Below are 19,962 nucleotides of genomic sequence, written 5' to 3'. Positions count from 1 at the left end.
CATATACACAGGTTTATTTATCACAACAAAATGCCAAATGGAATATACCTACACTCAAATATATATATCGGCTGAGTGGCTGCCACACACGTCTGGCCCATTTCACAAAGCTCGAGTACGTATAACCTGAGGTATTCACTTCAATGCATGGGTGGGTCAAAGCAGTCACTTTCATCAATTAAGCTTACCTGTCAATGTTCTCGGTAATTATTTTACAAAATTGTAGCATTAGCGTAAAATGTAAACAAAACACTACCTACTTATAAATTATGACTATATTTCGTACTTGATAAAAACGTACTGTTTATGCATTGGTTGATTGTTCGTTTTCAAATTTCTTTTGCATTTTTTTTCATGCTTATTTACTTTTAGGTAGGTAGGTACATATTTTACCTACCTACCTTCTTCTATTAGTACCTACTTTTAAGTTTGATGTTCATTTTATATTAGGTAAGTATATATTTAGTAATCAAATATTTTAAAATTGCGTATTTAGGTAGGTACCTAGTTTATAAATCTTTAAACAAATTGAAAACACAAAGTTTATTCTGCCTAGACTCCATAGGGACAAAACCACTTTGTCTTAACTTATTAGTTTATGTTAACCAAAGCCAAATAATAACAACGGTTGACATCAAATAATATTCGCTTCTAGACAATAATTAATTTAAGGGCCCGGCCACATGTGCGCGGTGCGGCGCCGCCGCCGCCGCGCGGCGCGGCACCGCAGAAATCTGCGGCGCCGCAAACCGCTCTGCGGCGACGCCCGCCGCAACGCAAAATTTTGCGGTGCCGCGCCGCGGCGCCGCAAAGCGGTGCGCGTCGCCGCGCGCGGTGCCGCGCGCGGTGCCGCAGCGCGGTGCGCGGCGCCGCAAAGCGGTGAGTTTCGCCGCGCGCGGTGCCGCCAAGCGGCGTGCGGCGCCGCGTGCGATGCCACGCTGCATAGTAAAGAATAAAATTCGACTACCAGTTGTTTAATCAGACATGGATCCCTTCACACGTGTTCTGCTCTTGCTGTTGTTATAGCGATAGCGGTTCGCCAAAAAACGCTGTAAATGGTGTTAAAGGTATCAAAATCGGTACGATTGATCTTTAGGACATTTGAAACAATTTGACCCGAAGCACCAACAAATAAAAAAATGAGAGGAGTTATGACGTCATCTTTTTTTGTATGAAATTAAAAAAAAATTGTTTTGAAACCTATCGTGTGTAGTATTAAACGAAAGGGCTTTCTAAGACGATTCCAAAAATATATCACATCATTACATTTGAGTAATTTTTTTTTTAATTATAATAAAAATATTTTTTAAAACATACCAAGTTTGGGTTTCTCCAGATACAATACCGTTAAAAAATTTTTTGTTAAATATACCTCAAATTATACCTAATATCCTCATATCTAATTCTAATAAAGCAAATTTGAAAATATTTACATTTAGTATATTTGTTTTAATTTTTTCTACTCCCGTACCTTTATTTGTCATTTAAAAGGTCATCTCAAACACACACCTTTAAACCCCTATGTTATAGTTGTCAAGACAAGTCTTTAGTCTATTCCCCAAAAAAGTATTTGTGCATACACGCAGTATCTTTTTGGTACTTTTACGATACTTCGTGTAATCACCACTTAAAAAATATTGTATTAAATACATTGTTGCCAACCTAATTTTAATTGATTGATGAGTACTAAGTGCATTGCTGCTAATTTACAAAATATTCATTAGGTTCTATAGTAGAAACAATAAAATTCCTTCAGAAGTCAGAAACGCGCATGTGACACCCGTAATATAGCAAGATCCATAGACTACGAACACCGCTTAGCGTTGCTTGTTAGTCTCCATAGGCTACTGTGGCCAAAATCGAGAAAAAAAAAACTATCCAAAATTGTAATTTAACTAAGAGCAAGTACCAGGGCATCACGAGTTACTAGAAGGTGTCGCTGACCATCCGGCCGTGGGGCGCGGGGCGCGGTGGCCGGGTCGCGTATCTTAGCTGTATACTTTTGGTTTGTTTACCTACATATATGTCCTATATGATTCCACTTGTTTAAAGTATTATTTTTGTTGAATGAAAAATATTTGTTAAATTTACAATTTTTAATATTTAAAGGTGAGATTTTTCAGTTAATTCTTACATAAATAATTTTTACTACGAATTATAGATTCCGAGATATAAGCGACTTTCTGGAAAACCGTTATACTTATATTAATTTTATGCTTTCTATTTAAATATTTAATTGAGAAATTCATAGATCACACTTTGTAAAATTGAAAAATTAAAAAAAAGTACTTCATGTAATTATTTTCAAAATTGCTTTCTTAGTGTTAGATACCTAATATCCTCGTAGGATATTAGGTATAATTTGAGGTATATTTTACAAAAAAATATTGAACGGTATTGTATCTGGAGAAGCCCAAACTTGGTATGTTTTGAAAATTATTTTTATTATAATTAAAAAAAAGCGGCCAAGTGCGAGCCGGACTCGCCCATGAAGGGTTCCGTATTTAGGCGATTTATGACGTATTAAAAAAAACTACTTGCTAGATCTCGTTCAAACCAATTTTCGGTTGAAGTTTACATGGTAATGTACATCATATATTTTTTTTAGTGTTATCATTCTCTTATTTTAGAAGTTAGGGGGGGGGGACACACATTTTACCACTTTGGAAGTGTCTCTCGCGCAAACTATTCAGTTTAGAAAAAAATGATATTAGAAACCTCAATATCATTTTTGAAGACCTATCCATAGATACTCCACACGTATGGGTTTGATGAAAAAAAAAATTTTTGAGTTTCAGTTCGAAGTATGGGGAACCCCAAAAATTTATTGTGCTTTTTCTATTTTTGTGTGAAAATCTTAATGCGGTTCACAGAATACATCTACTTACCAAGTTTCAACAGTATAGTTCTTATAGTTTCGGAGAAAAGTGGCTGTGACATACGGACGGACAGACAGACGGACAGACAGACAGACAGACAGACAGACATGACGAATCTATAAGGCTTCCGTTTTTTGCCATTTGGCTACGGAACCCTAAAAACCGGCCAAGTGCGAGTCGGACTCGCGTTCCAAGGGTTCCGCGCATTACACAATTTTTAACAATATGTTTTGTTTAATGAAAAGTCAGTAAAATGTCTTTAAAAAACCCGTAGGGGCCGGATCAAAAACTAAGTACTTAAGTCCGACTCACGCTTGACTGCATATTTCTAATAGGTTTTCCTGTCATTTATAGGTAAAGAACTATTTAGTGTATTTTTTCAATATTGTAGACCCAGTACCTAGTTTCAGAGATAAGGGGGGGAAAGGGTCATTTTTTGCCTATTTTCTTGAATAACTGCTAAACTATTTATCTTAAAATGATCATTCCAAAGTTTAATTAATAATTAAATTAATAAACTTTATTTTGAAACACTTTTAGGTACAGAAATTTACAAACTTTTCTCAAAATGAGCTCTTTCATTTGATATGTAACACGATATCTTAGTTTGAAAAACTTTATTTTTTAATTTGCTCTTTTACCTCCCAAAAGTGGCCTACATATTTAAAATTCATTTGTTTACGTTACATATATGTCCGTCTTTGGGTCACAAACTTACATAGGTATGTGTGCCAAATTTTAACTTCATTAAAAGTGAGTAAAATGTCTTTAAAAACCCCGTAGGGGTCGGATCAAAATCTAAGTACTTAAGTCCGACTCACGCTCGACTGCACATTTCTAATAGGTTTTCCTGTCATCTATAGGTAAAGAACTATTTAGTGTAATTTTTTCAAAATTTTAGTCCAGTACCTACTTTCAGAGATAAAGGGGAGGAATGGTAATTTTTTGCCTATTTTCTTGAATAACTGCTAAACTATTTATCTTAAAATTATAAAAAAAATATATTTGAGATTCTCAAAATGAGCTCTTTCATTTGATACACACACGATATATTTTGAATAACTTTATTTTTTTATTTGCTCTTTTACCCCCAAAAAGTGGCCTCCATATTAAAAATTCAGTTGTGTACGTTACATGTCCGTCTTTGGATCACAAACTTACATATGTGTGCCAAATTTCAACTTATTGAAAAGTGAGTAAAATGTCTTTAAAAAACCCGTAGGGGTCGGATCAAAAACTAGTACTTAAGTCCGACTCACGCTTGACTGCACATTTCTAATAGGTTTTCCTGTCATCTATAGGTTAAGAACTATTTAGTGTATTTTTTTCAATATTTTAGACCCAGTACCTAGTTTCAGAGATAAGGGGGGAAAGGGTCATTTTTTGCCTATTTTCTTGAATAACTGCTAAACTATTTATCTTAAAATGATCATTCCAAAGTTTAATTAATAATTAAATTAATAAACTTTATTTTGAAACACTTTTAGGTACAGAAATTTACAAACTTTTCTCAAAATGAGCTCTTTCATTTGATACACACACGATATATTTTGAATAACTTTATTTTTTTATTTGCTCTTTTACCTCCCAAAAGTGGCCTACATATTTAAAATTCATTTGTTAACGTTACATATATGTCCGTCTTTGGGTCACAAACTTACATAGGTATGTGTGCCAAATTATAACTTCATTAAAAGTGAGTAAAATGTCTTTAAAAACCCCGTAGGGGTCGGATCAAAATCTAAGTACTTAAGTCCGGCTCACGCTCGACTGCACATTTCTAATAGGTTTTCCTGTCATCTATAGGTAAATAACTATTTAGTGTAATTTTTTCAAAATTTTAGTCCAGTACTTTCAGAGATAAAGGGGAGGAATGGTAATTTTTTGCCTATTTTCTTGAATAACTGCTAAACTATTTATCTTAAAATTATAAAAAAAAATATATTTGAGATTCTCAAAATGAGCTCTTTCATTTGATACACACACGATATATTTTGAATAACTTTATTTTTTTATTTGCTCTTTTACCCCCCAAAAGTGGCCTCCATATTTAAAATTCATTTGTGTACGTTACATGTCCGTCTTTGGATCACAAACTTACATATGTGTGCCAAATTTCAACTTATTGAAAAGTGAGTAAAATGTCTTTAAAAAACCCGTAGGGGTCGGATCAAAAACTAGTACTTAAGTCCGACTCACGCTTGACTGCACATTTCTAATAGGTTTTCCTGTCATCTATAGGTTAAGAACTATTTAGTGTATTTTTTTCATTATTTTAGATCTAGTAGTTTCAGAGTTAAAGGGGGGAATGGTCATTTTTTGCCTATTTTCTTGAATAACTGCTAAACTATTTATCTTAAAATTATAAAAAATATATATTTGAGATTCTCAAAATGAGCTCTTTCATTTGATACATACACGATATATTTTGAATAACTTTATTTTTTTATTTGCTCTTTTACCCCCCAAAAGTGGCCTCCATATATAAAATTCATTTGTGTACGTTACATGTCCGTCTTTGGATCACAAACTTACATATGTGTGCCAAATTTCAACTTTATTGGTCCAGTAGTTTCGGAGAAAATAGGCTGTGACAGACGGACGGACGGACAGACAGACGCACCAGTGATCCTATAAGGGTTCCGTTTTTTCCTTTTGACAAAAAAAAGCTAACTCATCTCGTTTTTTTTTAATGGTGCTTCGGGTCAAATCGCTTTGCGGCGCCGCAGCGCGGCACCGCAAAATTTTGCGTTGCGGCGGGCGTCGCCGCAGAGCGGTTTGCGGCGCCGCAGATTTCTGATTTCTGATTTGTATGGAATTTAAAAAAAACTGTTTTGAAACCTATCGTGTGTGGTATTAAACGAAAGGGCTTTCTGAGCCGATTCCAAAAATATCATATCATTATATTTTAGTCATTTTTTTTAGGGTTCCGTACCTCAAAAGAAAAAAACGGAACCCTTATAGGATCACTCGTGCGTCTGTCTGTCCGTCCGTCCGTCTGTCACAGCCTATTTTCTCCGAAACTACTGGACCAATAAAGTTGAAATTTGGCACACATATGTAAGTTTGTGATCCAAAGACGGACATGTAACGTACACAAATGAATTTTATATATGGAGGCCACTTTTGGGGGGTAAAAGAGCAAATAAAAAAATAAAGTTATTCAAAATATATCGTGTATGTATCAAATGAAAGAGCTCATTTTGAGAATCTCAAATATATATTTTTTATAATTTTAAGATAAATAGTTTAGCAGTTATTCAAGAAAATAGGCAAAAAATGACCATTCCCCCCTTTAACTCTGAAACTACTAGATCTAAAATAATGAAAAAAATACACTAAATAGTTCTTAACCTATAGATGACAGGAAAACCTATTAGAAATGTGCAGTCAAGCGTGAGTCGGACTTAAGTACTAGTTTTTGATCCGACCCCTACGGGTTTTTTAAAGACATTTTACTCACTTTTCAATAAGTTGAAATTTGGCACACATATGTAAGTTTGTGATCCAAAGACGGACATGTAACGTACACAAATGAATTTTAAATATGGAGGCCACTTTTGGGGGGTAAAAGAGCAAATAAAAAAATAAAGTTATTCAAAATATATCGTGTGTGTATCAAATGAAAGAGCTCATTTTGAGAATCTCAAATATATTTTTTTTTATAATTTTAAGATAAATAGTTTAGCAGTTATTCAAGAAAATAGGCAAAAAATTACCATTCCTCCCCTTTATCTCTGAAAGTACTGGACTAAAATTTTGAAAAAATTACACTAAATAGTTATTTACCTATAGATGACAGGAAAACCTATTAGAAATGTGCAGTCGAGCGTGAGCCGGACTTAAGTACTTAGATTTTGATCCGACCCCTACGGGGTTTTTAAAGACATTTTACTCACTTTTAATGAAGTTATAATTTGGCACACATACCTATGTAAGTTTGTGACCCAAAGACGGACATATATGTAACGTTAACAAATGAATTTTAAATATGTAGGCCACTTTTGGGAGGTAAAAGAGCAAATAAAAAAATAAAGTTATTCAAAATATATCGTGTGTGTATCAAATGAAAGAGCTCATTTTGAGAAAAGTTTGTAAATTTCTGTACCTAAAAGTGTTTCAAAATAAAGTTTATTAATTTAATTATTAATTAAACTTTGGAATGATCATTTTAAGATAAATAGTTTAGCAGTTATTCAAGAAAATAGGCAAAAAATGACCCTTTCCCCCCTTATCTCTGAAACTAGGTACTGGGTCTAAAATATTGAAAAAAATACACTAAATAGTTCTTAACCTATAGATGACAGGAAAACCTATTAGAAATGTGCAGTCAAGCGTGAGTCGGACTTAAGTACTAGTTTTTGATCCGACCCCTACGGGTTTTTTAAAGACATTTTACTCACTTTTCAATAAGTTGAAATTTGGCACACATATGTAAGTTTGTGATCCAAAGACGGACATGTAACGTACACAACTGAATTTTTAATATGGAGGCCACTTTTTGGGGGTAAAAGAGCAAATAAAAAAATAAAGTTATTCAAAATATATCGTGTGTGTATCAAATGAAAGAGCTCATTTTGAGAATCTCAAATATATTTTTTTTATAATTTTAAGATAAATAGTTTAGCAGTTATTCAAGAAAATAGGCAAAAAATTACCATTCCTCCCCTTTATCTCTGAAAGTAGGTACTGGACTAAAATTTTGAAAAAATTACACTAAATAGTTCTTTACCTATAGATGACAGGAAAACCTATTAGAAATGTGCAGTCGAGCGTGAGTCGGACTTAAGTACTTAGATTTTGATCCGACCCCTACGGGGTTTTTAAAGACATTTTACTCACTTTTAATGAAGTTAAAATTTGGCACACATACCTATGTAAGTTTGTGACCCAAAGACGGACATATATGTAACGTAAACAAATGAATTTTAAATATGTAGGCCACTTTTGGGAGGTAAAAGAGCAAATTAAAAAATAAAGTTTTTCAAACTAAGATATCGTGTTACATATCAAATGAAAGAGCTCATTTTGAGAAAAGTTTGTAAATTTCTGTACCTAAAAGTGTTTCAAAATAAAGTTTATTAATTTAATTATTAATTAAACTTTGGAATGATCATTTTAAGATAAATAGTTTAGCAGTTATTCAAGAAAATAGGCAAAAAATGACCCTTTCCCCCCCTTATCTCTGAAACTAGGTACTGGGTCTACAATATTGAAAAAATACACTAAATAGTTCTTTACCTATAAATGACAGGAAAACCTATTAGAAATATGCAGTCAAGCGTGAGTCGGACTTAAGTACTTAGTTTTTGATCCGGCCCCTACGGGTTTTTTAAAGACATTTTACTGACTTTTCATTAAACAAAACATATTGTTAAAAATTGTGTAATGCGCGGAACCCTTGGAACGCGAGTCGGACTCGCACTTGGCCGGTTTTTAGGGTTCCGTAGCCAAATGGCAAAAAACGGAAGCCTTATAGATTCGTCATGTCTGTCTGTCTGTCTGTCTGTCTGTCCGTCTGTCTGTCCGTCCGTATGTCACAGCCACTTTTCTCCGAAACTATAAGAACTATACTGTTGAAACTTGGTAAGTAGATGTATTCTGTGAACCGCATTAAGATTTTCACACAAAAATAGAAAAAGCACAATAAATTTTTGGGGTTCCCCATACTTCGAACTGAAACACAAAAATTTTTTTTTTCATCAAACCCATACGTGTGGGGTATCTATGGATAGGTCTTCAAAAATGATATTGAGGTTTCTAATATCATTTTTTTCTAAACTGAATAGTTTGCGCGAGAGACACTTCCAAAGTGGTAAAATGTGTGTCCCCCCCCCCCCCTAACTTCTAAAATAAGAGAATGATAAAACTAAAAAAAATATATGATGTACATTACCATGTAAACTTCAACCGAAAATTGGTTTGAACGAGATCTAGCAAGTAGTTTTTTTTAATACGTCATAAATCGCCTAAATACGGAACCCTTCATGGGCGAGTCCGGCTCGCACTTGGCCGCTTTTTTTTAATTATAATAAAAATAATTTTCAAAACATACCAAGTTTGGGCTTCTCCAGATACAATACCGTTCAATATTTTTTTGTAAAATATACCTCAAATTATACCTAATATCCTACGAGGATATTAGGTATCTAACACTAAGAAAGCAATTTTGAAAATAATTACATGAAGTACTTTTTTTTAATTTTTCAATTTTACAAAGTGTGATCTATGAATTTCTCAATTAAATATTTAAATAGAAAGCATAAAATTAATATAAGTATAACGGTTTTCCAGAAAGTCGCTTATATCTCGGAATCTATAATTCGTAGTAAAAATTATTTATGTAAGAATTAACTGAAAAATCTCACCTTTAAATATTAAAAATTGTAAATTTAACAAATATTTTTCATTCAACAAAAATAATACTTTAAACAAGTGGAATCATATAGGACATATATGTAGGTAAACAAACCAAAAGTATACAGCTAAGATACGCGACCCGGCCACCGCGCCCCGCGCCCCACGGCCGGATGGTCAGCGACACCTTCTAGTAACTCGTGAGGCCCTGGTACTTGCTCTTAGTTAAATTACAATTTTGGATAGTTTTTTTTTTCTCGATTTTGGCCACAGTAGCCTATGGAGACTAACAAGCAACGCTAAGCGGTGTTCGTAGTCTATGGATCTTGCTATATTACGGGTGTCACATGCGCGTTTCTGACTTCTGAAGGAATTTTATTGTTTCTACTATAGAACCTAATGAATATTTTGTAAATTAGCAGCAATGCACTTAGTACTCATCAATCAATTAAAATTAGGTTGGCAACAATGTATTTAATACAATATTTTTTAAGTGGTGATTACACGAAGTATCGTAAAAGTACCAAAAAGATACTGCGTGTATGCACAAATACTTTTTTGGGGAATAGACTAAAGACTTGTCTTGACAACTATAACATAGGGGTTTAAAGGTGTGTGTATGAGATGACCTTTTAAATGACAAATAAAGGTACGGGAGTAGAAAAAATTAAAACAAATATACTAAATGTAAATATTTTCAAAATTGCTTTATTAGAATTAGATATGAGGATATTAGGTATAATTTGAGGTATATTTAACAAAAAAATTTTTAACGGTATTGTATCTGGAGAAACCCAAACTTGGTATGTTTTAAAAAATATTTTTATTATAATTAAAAAAAAAATTACTCAAATGTAATGATGTGATATATTTTTGGAATCGTCTTAGAAAGCCCTTTCGTTTAATACTACACACGATAGGTTTCTAAACAATTTTTTTTTAATTTCATACAAAAAAAGATGACGTCATAACTCCTCTCGTTTTTTTATTTGTTGGTGCTTCGGGTCAAATTGTTTCAAATGTCCTAAAGATCAATCGTACCGATTTTGATACCTTTAACACCATTTACAGCGTTTTTTGGCGAACCGCTATCGCTATAACAACAGCAAGAGCAGAACACGTGTGAAGGGATCCATGTCTGATTAAACAACTGGTAGTCGAATTTTATTCTTTACTATGCAGCGTGGCATCGCACGCGGCGCCGCACGCCGCTTGGCGGCACCGCGCGCGGCGAAACTCACCGCTTTGCGGCACCGCGCGCGGCGCCGCGCACCGCGCTGCGGCACCGCGCGCGGCACCGCGCGCGGCGACGCGCACCGCTTTGCGGCGCCGCGGCGCGGCACCGCAAAATTTTGCGTTGCGGCGGGCGTCGCCGCAGAGCGGTTTGCGGCGCCGCAGATTTCTGCGGTGCCGCGCCGCGAGGCGGCGGCGGCGCCGCACCGCGCACATGTGGCCGGGCCCTAAGGGAGCTTGACGCGATGGAAATCAGCCCTAGGCGTAAAAATAATATAAAAAAGTGTTTATTAAAAGGGTTTATTTTAAAATATATTTATATTTCATAGGTACAGTAACTCTGTAACTTTTTTTTAACGGTCAACAATAATTTTATGAAGACGATTCGAAATAATCCGATATTTGGGCAAACAGAGGGGCTACCGCAAAAACCGATTTTCGAAAATTACGGGGATCTTTCTCTTTTACTCCAATGAAGGCGTAATTATAGAGACAGTGACAGATGCCCCAAAATGCAAACTTCGATTTTCGCAATTATAGCCCTGTATTGCTTCCACGAAATTACTGGCAATCCGCAATCCGGCGCACTTTGTTGTAAATTTTACCATTTGCATATAGTTCCACAGTCCACTGCATACATATACTAAATACATATTTATATGTATGGTTTAAGAATTTATTTATCCAAAATAATATTACAATTCACTTACACAAGAAATACAAACGATCCTACAAAACTTTACAGGTAAGTACCCATCAGTGGCGGCGCGTCCATAAAAGTCCACTCCCACCGGCTTGCCTGTTTTTGAACGTTTGACCAGAGTTGTAAAGGGAATATGTAGGCAAGCCAAATTAACCCCGGCTTTCCTATGATAAGTTTGACGCGCCGCCACTGGTATTACCCATGAAATTGAGTAGTCTAAAGTAACCGTCAAGTCAAGACACAAACCCAAAGCTCAACCGTTCACAATCGTGAAATTAATTTTAAGCAGTAATTAAATGACCTCAAGCTGAGGTAGGAAATGGCGTCGGAAGCAATTTCCGGTGCAGGGCCATTTCCGGTCAGCCAATAACCGAGGGTTTAAGGGCCTGTCAAACCCGCATCGCGCTTATCTGATTAGAGATTCCCGGATCCCCCTGCCGTTTTTCTGATATATCTTTTAAACGATTTCTTCCAAAGCTGTATAATTGTATATGATAAGTATATTGCAAACCGAACACGCCTGAAATTTTCCTTGATGCTTAGGTAGGTATGTCTTTTAGGAGAGTCTATTATATTATTATGCAACGATCTAAAATAACTCTAGAAGTCTGACTAGTGCTCAATAATTACCCCATTGAAATAGTGCCGCGAGCGACTCAACTGTATAGTCGCCATCAGATACATCGGAGCGGCTAAGACGCTCACAAATATCTGAGCACGCCTCTATTTTCAGGGCGTTAGAGTGCGTGTTCAGATATTGTGAACACCTTGGCCTGTGACTGTACAACGCGCATGTTAACATCATCAAATATTAAGTACCTTCAGAGCAGTCAAAACAGTGCGCTTGCACTACAATGTTGCTAATTTACGCTCATTTCCTTCTTCGATATACACGATCTCAGTTTAGAACTCCAATCATAACACAATTTTCCTTACCATAACACTTAACCCACATAAATAATTGGTAGCTTTCAACAGTTCATCTAAATTCATTTAGTAATTTAAACTGATTTATAGTGTAATAGCAAACCAAATTAAGATGTGGCCTAGTTAGAAAAAATATTTATTAGGAATACTTGTTTGCTTCTAAACGTTTCTCACTGCACCCACCTTGACATTTGTCTGTTTGGCTTGTAGAAAATGCCATGAGGCATTAAGCCCGCCCCTGTACCCGTACCTTTTTTGAAGTGCAATAAAGATTAAATAAATAAAATATTAATAAAAACTCATGCCATTCTTACTGAGCGTCCTACCCGCAATAGGCGTGTGATAGTCACTATTATCCACGTGATAGAGCGAACGTCTCTATTTAACACCTTGCGATTGAAAGAGACAAATACTGTCATCATCAAGCTGCCACGTCTATAAAACAACCATCAAATGTGTATGACAGTCACTTAATAAAAGTCTGACTAAAATACTATAATTTCAATATAAAGGAAAGTTCGTGTACATACAGTCGCCTTGAGATATATCGGAGCGACCAAGGTGTTCATAATCACTGAACAAGCACTCTAACGCCTTGACAATAGAGGCGTGCTCAGATATTTGTGAGCACCCAGGCCGCCCTGATATATCTGATGGCTACTGTACAAAGCGAGACTCCATCTACAATGTTTGCGGAACGCTCGTGCAGTCCTAATAGTACCACTCAGAGTACGTCTGTGGGGAAACTAATGCAATATGTGTCTGTCCTACTTCTAAGCTCTCACATTATTAATATGTATGCGAAGGAAAGGTAATTATGCCTTACAACGCATAACTACAGTAAGACACAGGAAAAAAACAACGGGTTGCACTCAGGGAGTGCCGGCAGAAGTGAAAACTCAATCACTATTGTTTGCAATATGTCTGCAGCACAATGTATAATTGAGGTTAACGCCATCTAGCGTTATTTCGTCGCATTACGAGAACCCCCTAAGCACATTACTGTTAGTACTCGAGTTATATTAATACCAGTTAGAGCGAAACTCACTTGATGGCATTTAAATCATCAAAAAAAACACAATGACATTGAAGTAACAGTTTTTCGATCAGGTCACGTGTCCGTCTTACGTCTTACGGTCACGTGACACCTCTTACGAATTTAACTTTTTTTCCCCATCATAAAAAGTGCACAGCGCCGCTAAAGAAGTATTCACTTCAAAATACTTAAAATAAAATTTATTACCCGAAAATAAAAATAAAGAATAGTTAGTTTTCGAATATTTTATCCCATCAAAAACATTACATGTAAAAAGGTGCAAGTCTCGCAACGCTATTACTACAAAAAGTTTTGAGATGTAATGTGAAACCAAGTCGGTTATTTTAATCAGTGTCAGGGGGTGTTAAAACCGTATCAATAAGATATCTTTAATTTGTAATACGTATAATGACTTGGCCATCGCACGGCTGCATAATGACAAAAGATCATCATCACCTATTAAAAATAATAATTCTAATTGAACATAACGCTAGCGCTAATTGCAGTTTGAGCATTACACATATTTACGAGTACGGTACGAGTAAAGCATTATGTGCGATTGCCAAGTCATTATATGTATTACAAATTAAAGATATCTTATTGATACGGTTTTAAAACCCCCTGACACTGATTAAAATAACCGACTTGGTTTCACATTACATCTCAAAACTTTTTTGTAGCTATTAGCGTTGCGAGACTTGCACCTTTTTACATGTAATGTTTTTGATGGGATCTCATCTCTTTTTGTAGGCAGTCCTTCTTTTCGGGTACTCATACCCATACTATGTATACACATATCATAACTAAACATATCTTCATTCATACTCACATCGTACATCGTAGTGTACCTTTACTTTACCTACTATTTGTAGGAACTGCAACAGTAACTTTGTAATATCATGTATTTATATGGGATTACAAACTTACTTATGCAGTTCTTAGATCTTTTAAACGTGACTGATATTGCTATATTTTTAGGGTTTCCCTTTATGTGGCCATTAAACCCTAACTATGTACCGAATTTCAGCTCTCTGAATTTATGGGAAGTACTAGTTCTATTCTGATGATCATGAGTGAGTGAGTGAGTGTCATAAATACGAAACTTTGCTTTCGCTTAACTTCGGAACTAAATGACCTACAGACATGAAATTTTAGATTTTAAGTATGTGATTATAGCTTACTGGATGACGAAAATTTCTGCGTTCTGGTCTTATCCAGAGGTTCTCAAATAGAGGCCTGAAAATGCGGCGAAATGGTTCCAGTAAAGGATGGTACGGCAGTGTTTGCTTCGCGCTCGACTTGGCGGGGGCACTGCCGTGCCCCCAGATAAGGCGGTGCGTGGTCTACTATTATGTTTGAATATTTCTTTGGCACACCGGACGCTCATAGCTCATAGGTAAAACATATGAGCTTATTAAAAACTAAACATATGAAAATTATGAGCTTACATAATATCTAATATACTATTCTTTTATTTAGAAACAACAAAGAATCATTAACGTTTATACGAGATACAATCAAATTTTGATTTTTGTGCCATCGGTACCTAAGTATAGTTGATAAGTGGAGATTACCCTTCAATATAAGTCTAAGATATACATGGATATACTTAATTTTAAGCTTTATGCAAAACAAAAACAAGTAACGGTATAAACACATATGTGAATAATTTAGTTTTTCTCAACAGAGAGCTAAGCGTCGTGTAAATAATAGTTATTTGTACAACAAGAGATCAAAGTTTGATATTTCTTCGAGTGCTTATTTTGAGGCCCGTGCAAGCGAAAGATTCTATAGTAGATTCACGAGCGTAGCGAGTGAATCTAATTTAGAATCTTGAGCGTAGTAAGGGACTCAAAAGCGCACGAGATGTAAATAACTTTGATCTCGTGTAGTTCATAAAACTTTTCACCTCAGCAGTAAGAACATTTAGACAACCCGAAAAATGTAATCCTTCTTCATCACTTACCTATTTAGTCATGTTTCTTAAGATATACTAACAATTAAGTATAATTACCACAATCAAACACAAAAACAAACAAACAAACGTAGTAAATTTCAGTAAAATAGGTAATATATGAAAACAACGACCATTGACACTTGAATCGGCAACTTTTTTTTTGTAAAAAAAAAACATTGTAAGATACGGTCCGAATTACGGATACTTACTATTTGTAAACTATTGTAGAGATTCTTAAAAGTATAATTATTTATTTTACGTGATATACTGTGTATTTTTTGAGTTCAGTATTTTAATCGTACAATAAATTACGTAAAATATAGTGTTTTTATCAGTTTTTATCAAATCTGAAACTTTATTTTCATTAATTACATATTAAGAATTCATACTTGTATGTGTTTTGGAACGATGCGTTCTGACGGTTTTCGGGGGTCTATTATAAACCGTCAATATACCGTTGAATGTTGTTTGAAAATTTTTTTGTCTCTTTCTTTTTGCTAACGACGTGAAAGGGACAGAGATAATAAAATCCAAGTATTTCGAACTTGTATTAGACCCCGCATGTTGAAATGACATTTGAATATTAAGGTCACTTGAATGTCATTTTGTCTCACTCAGTGAGCAAAATCGCATTTTGCTCACTGTTTTTAAGTAGCAAAGTACCCTTGTTCGAGCTGCTGAGGTGAAAATAATATATATCATTCGTTTATAATTAAAACGCGTGCAGACAGACAAATCATTTACATCGGATTGCAAAATACAAGCAGAAATAACTGAATTTGCTCTTAGCGTTGCCAATACAATGGTGTTGTAATATTTATACAGGATGTACATTGTGAATCGAATATAATATTAAAATACTAGTACCGCTTCACTTACTTTTCAAAACAATTGTTTTAGATCTTGAGCCTGATTCTGATATTAAATTCTCGTTCTGAAACTGTTATGGATAGGTATGGACTGTCAGCTGTGAATAGTGTCATTTTGAAATTAGAATAATATCTAAATATCTGGGAGACCGAGCTTTGCTCGGAAAACATATACAAACTCAAAAATGCGCGTTTTCCCTGAGATAAGACCTAGCTACGAGTAGATCGACTTTTCGCCCCCAAAAACCCCCATATAACAGATTTCATTGAAATCTTTAATATATATACATATAAATAAATAAATATACAAGAATTGCTCGTTTAAAGGTATTAGATAGATATAATTTATAGCTCTTTCAAGGATAAGGAATGTTTAAGTGCTATAAGAGAATGTACTTATAACTAAAGGATTCGTCCTAATTCTTCAAGTAATGTAATTTATGGTGTTATTGCCATAACTAAAAACTGTAATACCTTAATTGAGTTCTAATGCAAATTTCTAGTCACGATATGAAATCCATCCTGTATGCGAGATATCTTCATTTAAGTGGGCTCTGCCACACGTCCTTGTAATTAGATTTAGAGAAAGTGTTCGTAGTCCTGAACATAATTGTATCACGAGTGAACCTAGCGTAAGGAACATTCGAGATTGCGAGAAAACAACGTTAGAGAAAATCTAGAAAAACTTCAGAAAAGTTGGAAAATATATGAAGCAAACGCAAATGTGGATCCAAATAACAATACACAAGCTGCTAGTGTGTCAAAAATTAAATGATTGATACACACTTTTATTACCGACTAGCGACCCGCCCCGGCTTCACGCGGGTTAACAAATTATACACTTAAACCTTCCTCAAGAATCACTCTATTGATAGGTGAAAACTGCATGAAAATCCGTTCAGTAGTTTTTGAGTTTATCGCGAACATACATACAGACAGACGCGGCGAGAGACTTTCATTGTTTTATAAGGTGTAGATAAGTACCTTTTGTTCCTTTCTCTCGATTACTTCTTGAGACGTTTTAAATGAGTTTCTAATTCATTATTTGGTTGTATTTTTCACCCTAATGGAAATATTCCACTTTTTTTACTTAAAATATACTAACAAATAAATAAAATCATTTTTTTTATAATAACAAGGAACTATAAAATATGTGTACCACAATACAAAGATTCGCAAAACTGTCCTACAATATGTAGGTAATTAGGTATCTATATCACACTGTTTAGTTGGAAAACTGCATAAAGTTTTCCCAAAAAGAAATATTTCATACATAGACATATGTAGGTATACATGTGATGATAATGGTAACATAAGCAAAGAAATTCAGAACATGTAGGTACTATTATCATGCTACATGCTAACAACGCTCTACAACGATAAACAATAGGTACGACGAGGGTAGATACAGAAAAATTCGTAAATAATTCTATAGTCGCGGTCTCGTAATACGCAAATAGCGGTTTGATGCGAAGCCATTTTGGTTTATTTGGGCTGTCAACAAAGTTTATGCCCAGGACGTGACGGAAGTACGACTGTTAAGAAAAACTCTTACTTTTAGAGGGTTCAGTTTTTCTCGACCAGCCCTAGTAGCACGGTCGCGTTTTTATCATTTATCACCATGCCTGTCACGTTCTAACAAGTATGTAAGTGCGAAAGTGACGGGCTTAGTGATAGTGGATAAAAATGGATCCGTGCTGAGCCCGCAGACAAACTTATGGAAGCTACGCCTTATCAAAAATTTAAATACCAAAGATTTAAGGTTTCTACATACGTTTCCTTCATTTCTTATGCAAATTTTTGTTGTAAGTACTTGGGTAACTCGCTCTTCATATTTTTATTCATTAAAAACCTCATAAAACTTTGGACGAAAAGAGTGAAGTCCGTCTACGTGTATTATAAAAAAATATCCAAAGCGAGAGCGTCTTGAAAGCTAATGCAATAACATTGCTCTTTCATTTAATACTCTTGAAGCAGAAACTTTTACACTCAAGAAATTTTCGCTCATTTCTCCACCAAGGATAATGCTTTTTATTTCGTTTTTTCTAGTTCCAAGATAGTTCTCGGTGTTAACGAACTGCGGGTCGGCGCCGCCCCTCGGGATCCATCCAGTAATCTCGTTTGCTCTATCTGATAAGAGTACGGATACATATATTATCATTGCGTTTGCGGTTTTCGGAATCTTACTCCGTTACCGAACTCTGAGCCTTGACATGAATCCTCGGTTTGTTTTCGTGTCTCCCGGAATACTGCTCGTCAACTCATCTCAACAAGCGCGCTACAGAATGAAATTCTTGCGCTATTTTTAAATAACCGACCTTACATGCGTAAAACAAACCGAAAAGGTCTTGAAGCTGATTCTCGTCACCGCCACATCAGACAGATTTCAAGGTTCGCAATTCGCATTCCATAAGATGGCCACGGCGTTTCCGTAAAAGTTGTCTAGATACTTACGGTAGACGGTCGAGCAGGCGAAGACACTCACAACGGGTTCGAACACAATTCACTGTCAGTAGGTCATCAGTGTTGGTAATTTTAGCGCGGCGGCGGCGCGGCGAGTCGGCGACGGGCCGGGACGTGCGGCGGCTCGAGCGGCGGGCGGCGACTACGGCGTCAGGCCGGCGCCCGCCCGCCCTGCGCCGCCCCGCCCCGCTTATCACAAGAATAAAATTTATTTAATGGCTAATCGCCGATGGGAAACCCGCTGAAATTCTCATGATATTAATGACTTAAGTTTGCGACAATTTCTCACCTTTACAAGCGTTCATTTTACTTGCAATGTCTGTTACTTTGGTCAAATGAAACCATACATTCAATAGTGTAGCGATGTCCGATTGAGTTAAACCATGTACACTTACACATGAGTTTGGTAGCAATGCAATATTATTGTACTAGAGTCTGGCTAATGAAAGTTGAGCCTGAGATAACGCGGGAATTTCAATAAAAACCGCACCTGGCAATAAAATTACTATGAAATTAAATGACAGCTTGAAACTGACAGCTTGAAGTTGCCATATAAAAAGTTTTAAATACATCTCAGGCTCAACTTTCATTAGCCAGACTCTACCAAAATGATGATGGACAAACCGCGGTACCTAGTTAACGGAACATGACATGACATTGCGTTGTGTTGTTCATATCACAGATGAACAACACAACGCAATGTCATTCAGGGCTCATTATAGGTGTCTCATAGATTACTGGTTAAAGAAAGTACACGGGTGAATCAAGTTTTCCTTGTCACTCATTGCCATGGTTACGGTCGCCTTGCTCACTCATTGAATTGAATTGAATTAAATCACTCACTCATTTTTGTGGTAGTTTATAAGCCCTTTATAAATATTATAATGGGTCATCTATTATGTTTGTTAGTTGAACAGACACACATATTTTCTAATAAACTATGCTACTATTTATTAGCCTTATTATGGGACAGAAAAGACAGAATAACAACAAAAAACAGAAAAACAGAATAACTGAAAAAGTTGGTCCACCCACATATTACATACTAACAGCAACACAATTAATTGACCATTTACTTTCCTTATTGATAAAGTTCCGTAGAACCGATCGGATAAGGAACACAGAGCTGCGCTCCAAAACTGGTATCGCAGATGTGGGTGTGAAGGCCGCCAAGCTCGGATGCACCCGGACAGATGGGCCAAAATAGCGACCGACTGGGCACCACAGATCACCCGAGGCAGAGGCAGACCAAAAATGAGATGGCGAAACGACCTGGACTCATTCTGTGGCGACTGGCGGGAACATGCACAAAGCCATGACGAGTGGCGAAAGACAGGGGAGGCCTTTGCCCAGCAGTGGGACACAATATAGGCTATTTAAAAAAAAAATTGATAAAGTTTACGAATGACAAGTGAATTACGTCGCCGATGGTACAGTCATCAATAAAAGCTTCTACTAATCAAATATAATCGAAGGGATGTTTACAAAAACAACATAACTGACTACACTGGTTGACACCTGAAACGATTAACAATGTT

General features: G+C 35.8%; 1 protein-coding gene across 1 annotated transcript in view; it reads right to left on the bottom strand.

Annotated features, from left to right (window-relative positions):
• The window catches only part of LOC134655120 (receptor-type tyrosine-protein phosphatase kappa), a 228,842-nt gene extending 210,197 nt beyond the window's left edge, over positions 1–18,645 (bottom strand). Inside the window, exon 1 of the mRNA XM_063510581.1 lies at positions 18,416–18,645. The gene's annotated coding sequence lies outside the window, so the exon portion shown is untranslated. The remainder of the gene's footprint in view (positions 1–18,415) is intronic.
• Positions 18,646–19,962: the final 1,317 nt, after the last annotated feature.

The sequence above is a fragment of the Cydia amplana genome, chromosome 16 (assembly GCF_948474715.1).
Source record: "Cydia amplana chromosome 16, ilCydAmpl1.1, whole genome shotgun sequence".
Classification (NCBI taxonomy): Eukaryota; Metazoa; Arthropoda; class Insecta; order Lepidoptera; family Tortricidae; genus Cydia; species Cydia amplana.
The sequence above is the reverse complement of the archived record's forward strand: the minus strand, read 5'-3'. Positions and strand labels throughout refer to the sequence as shown.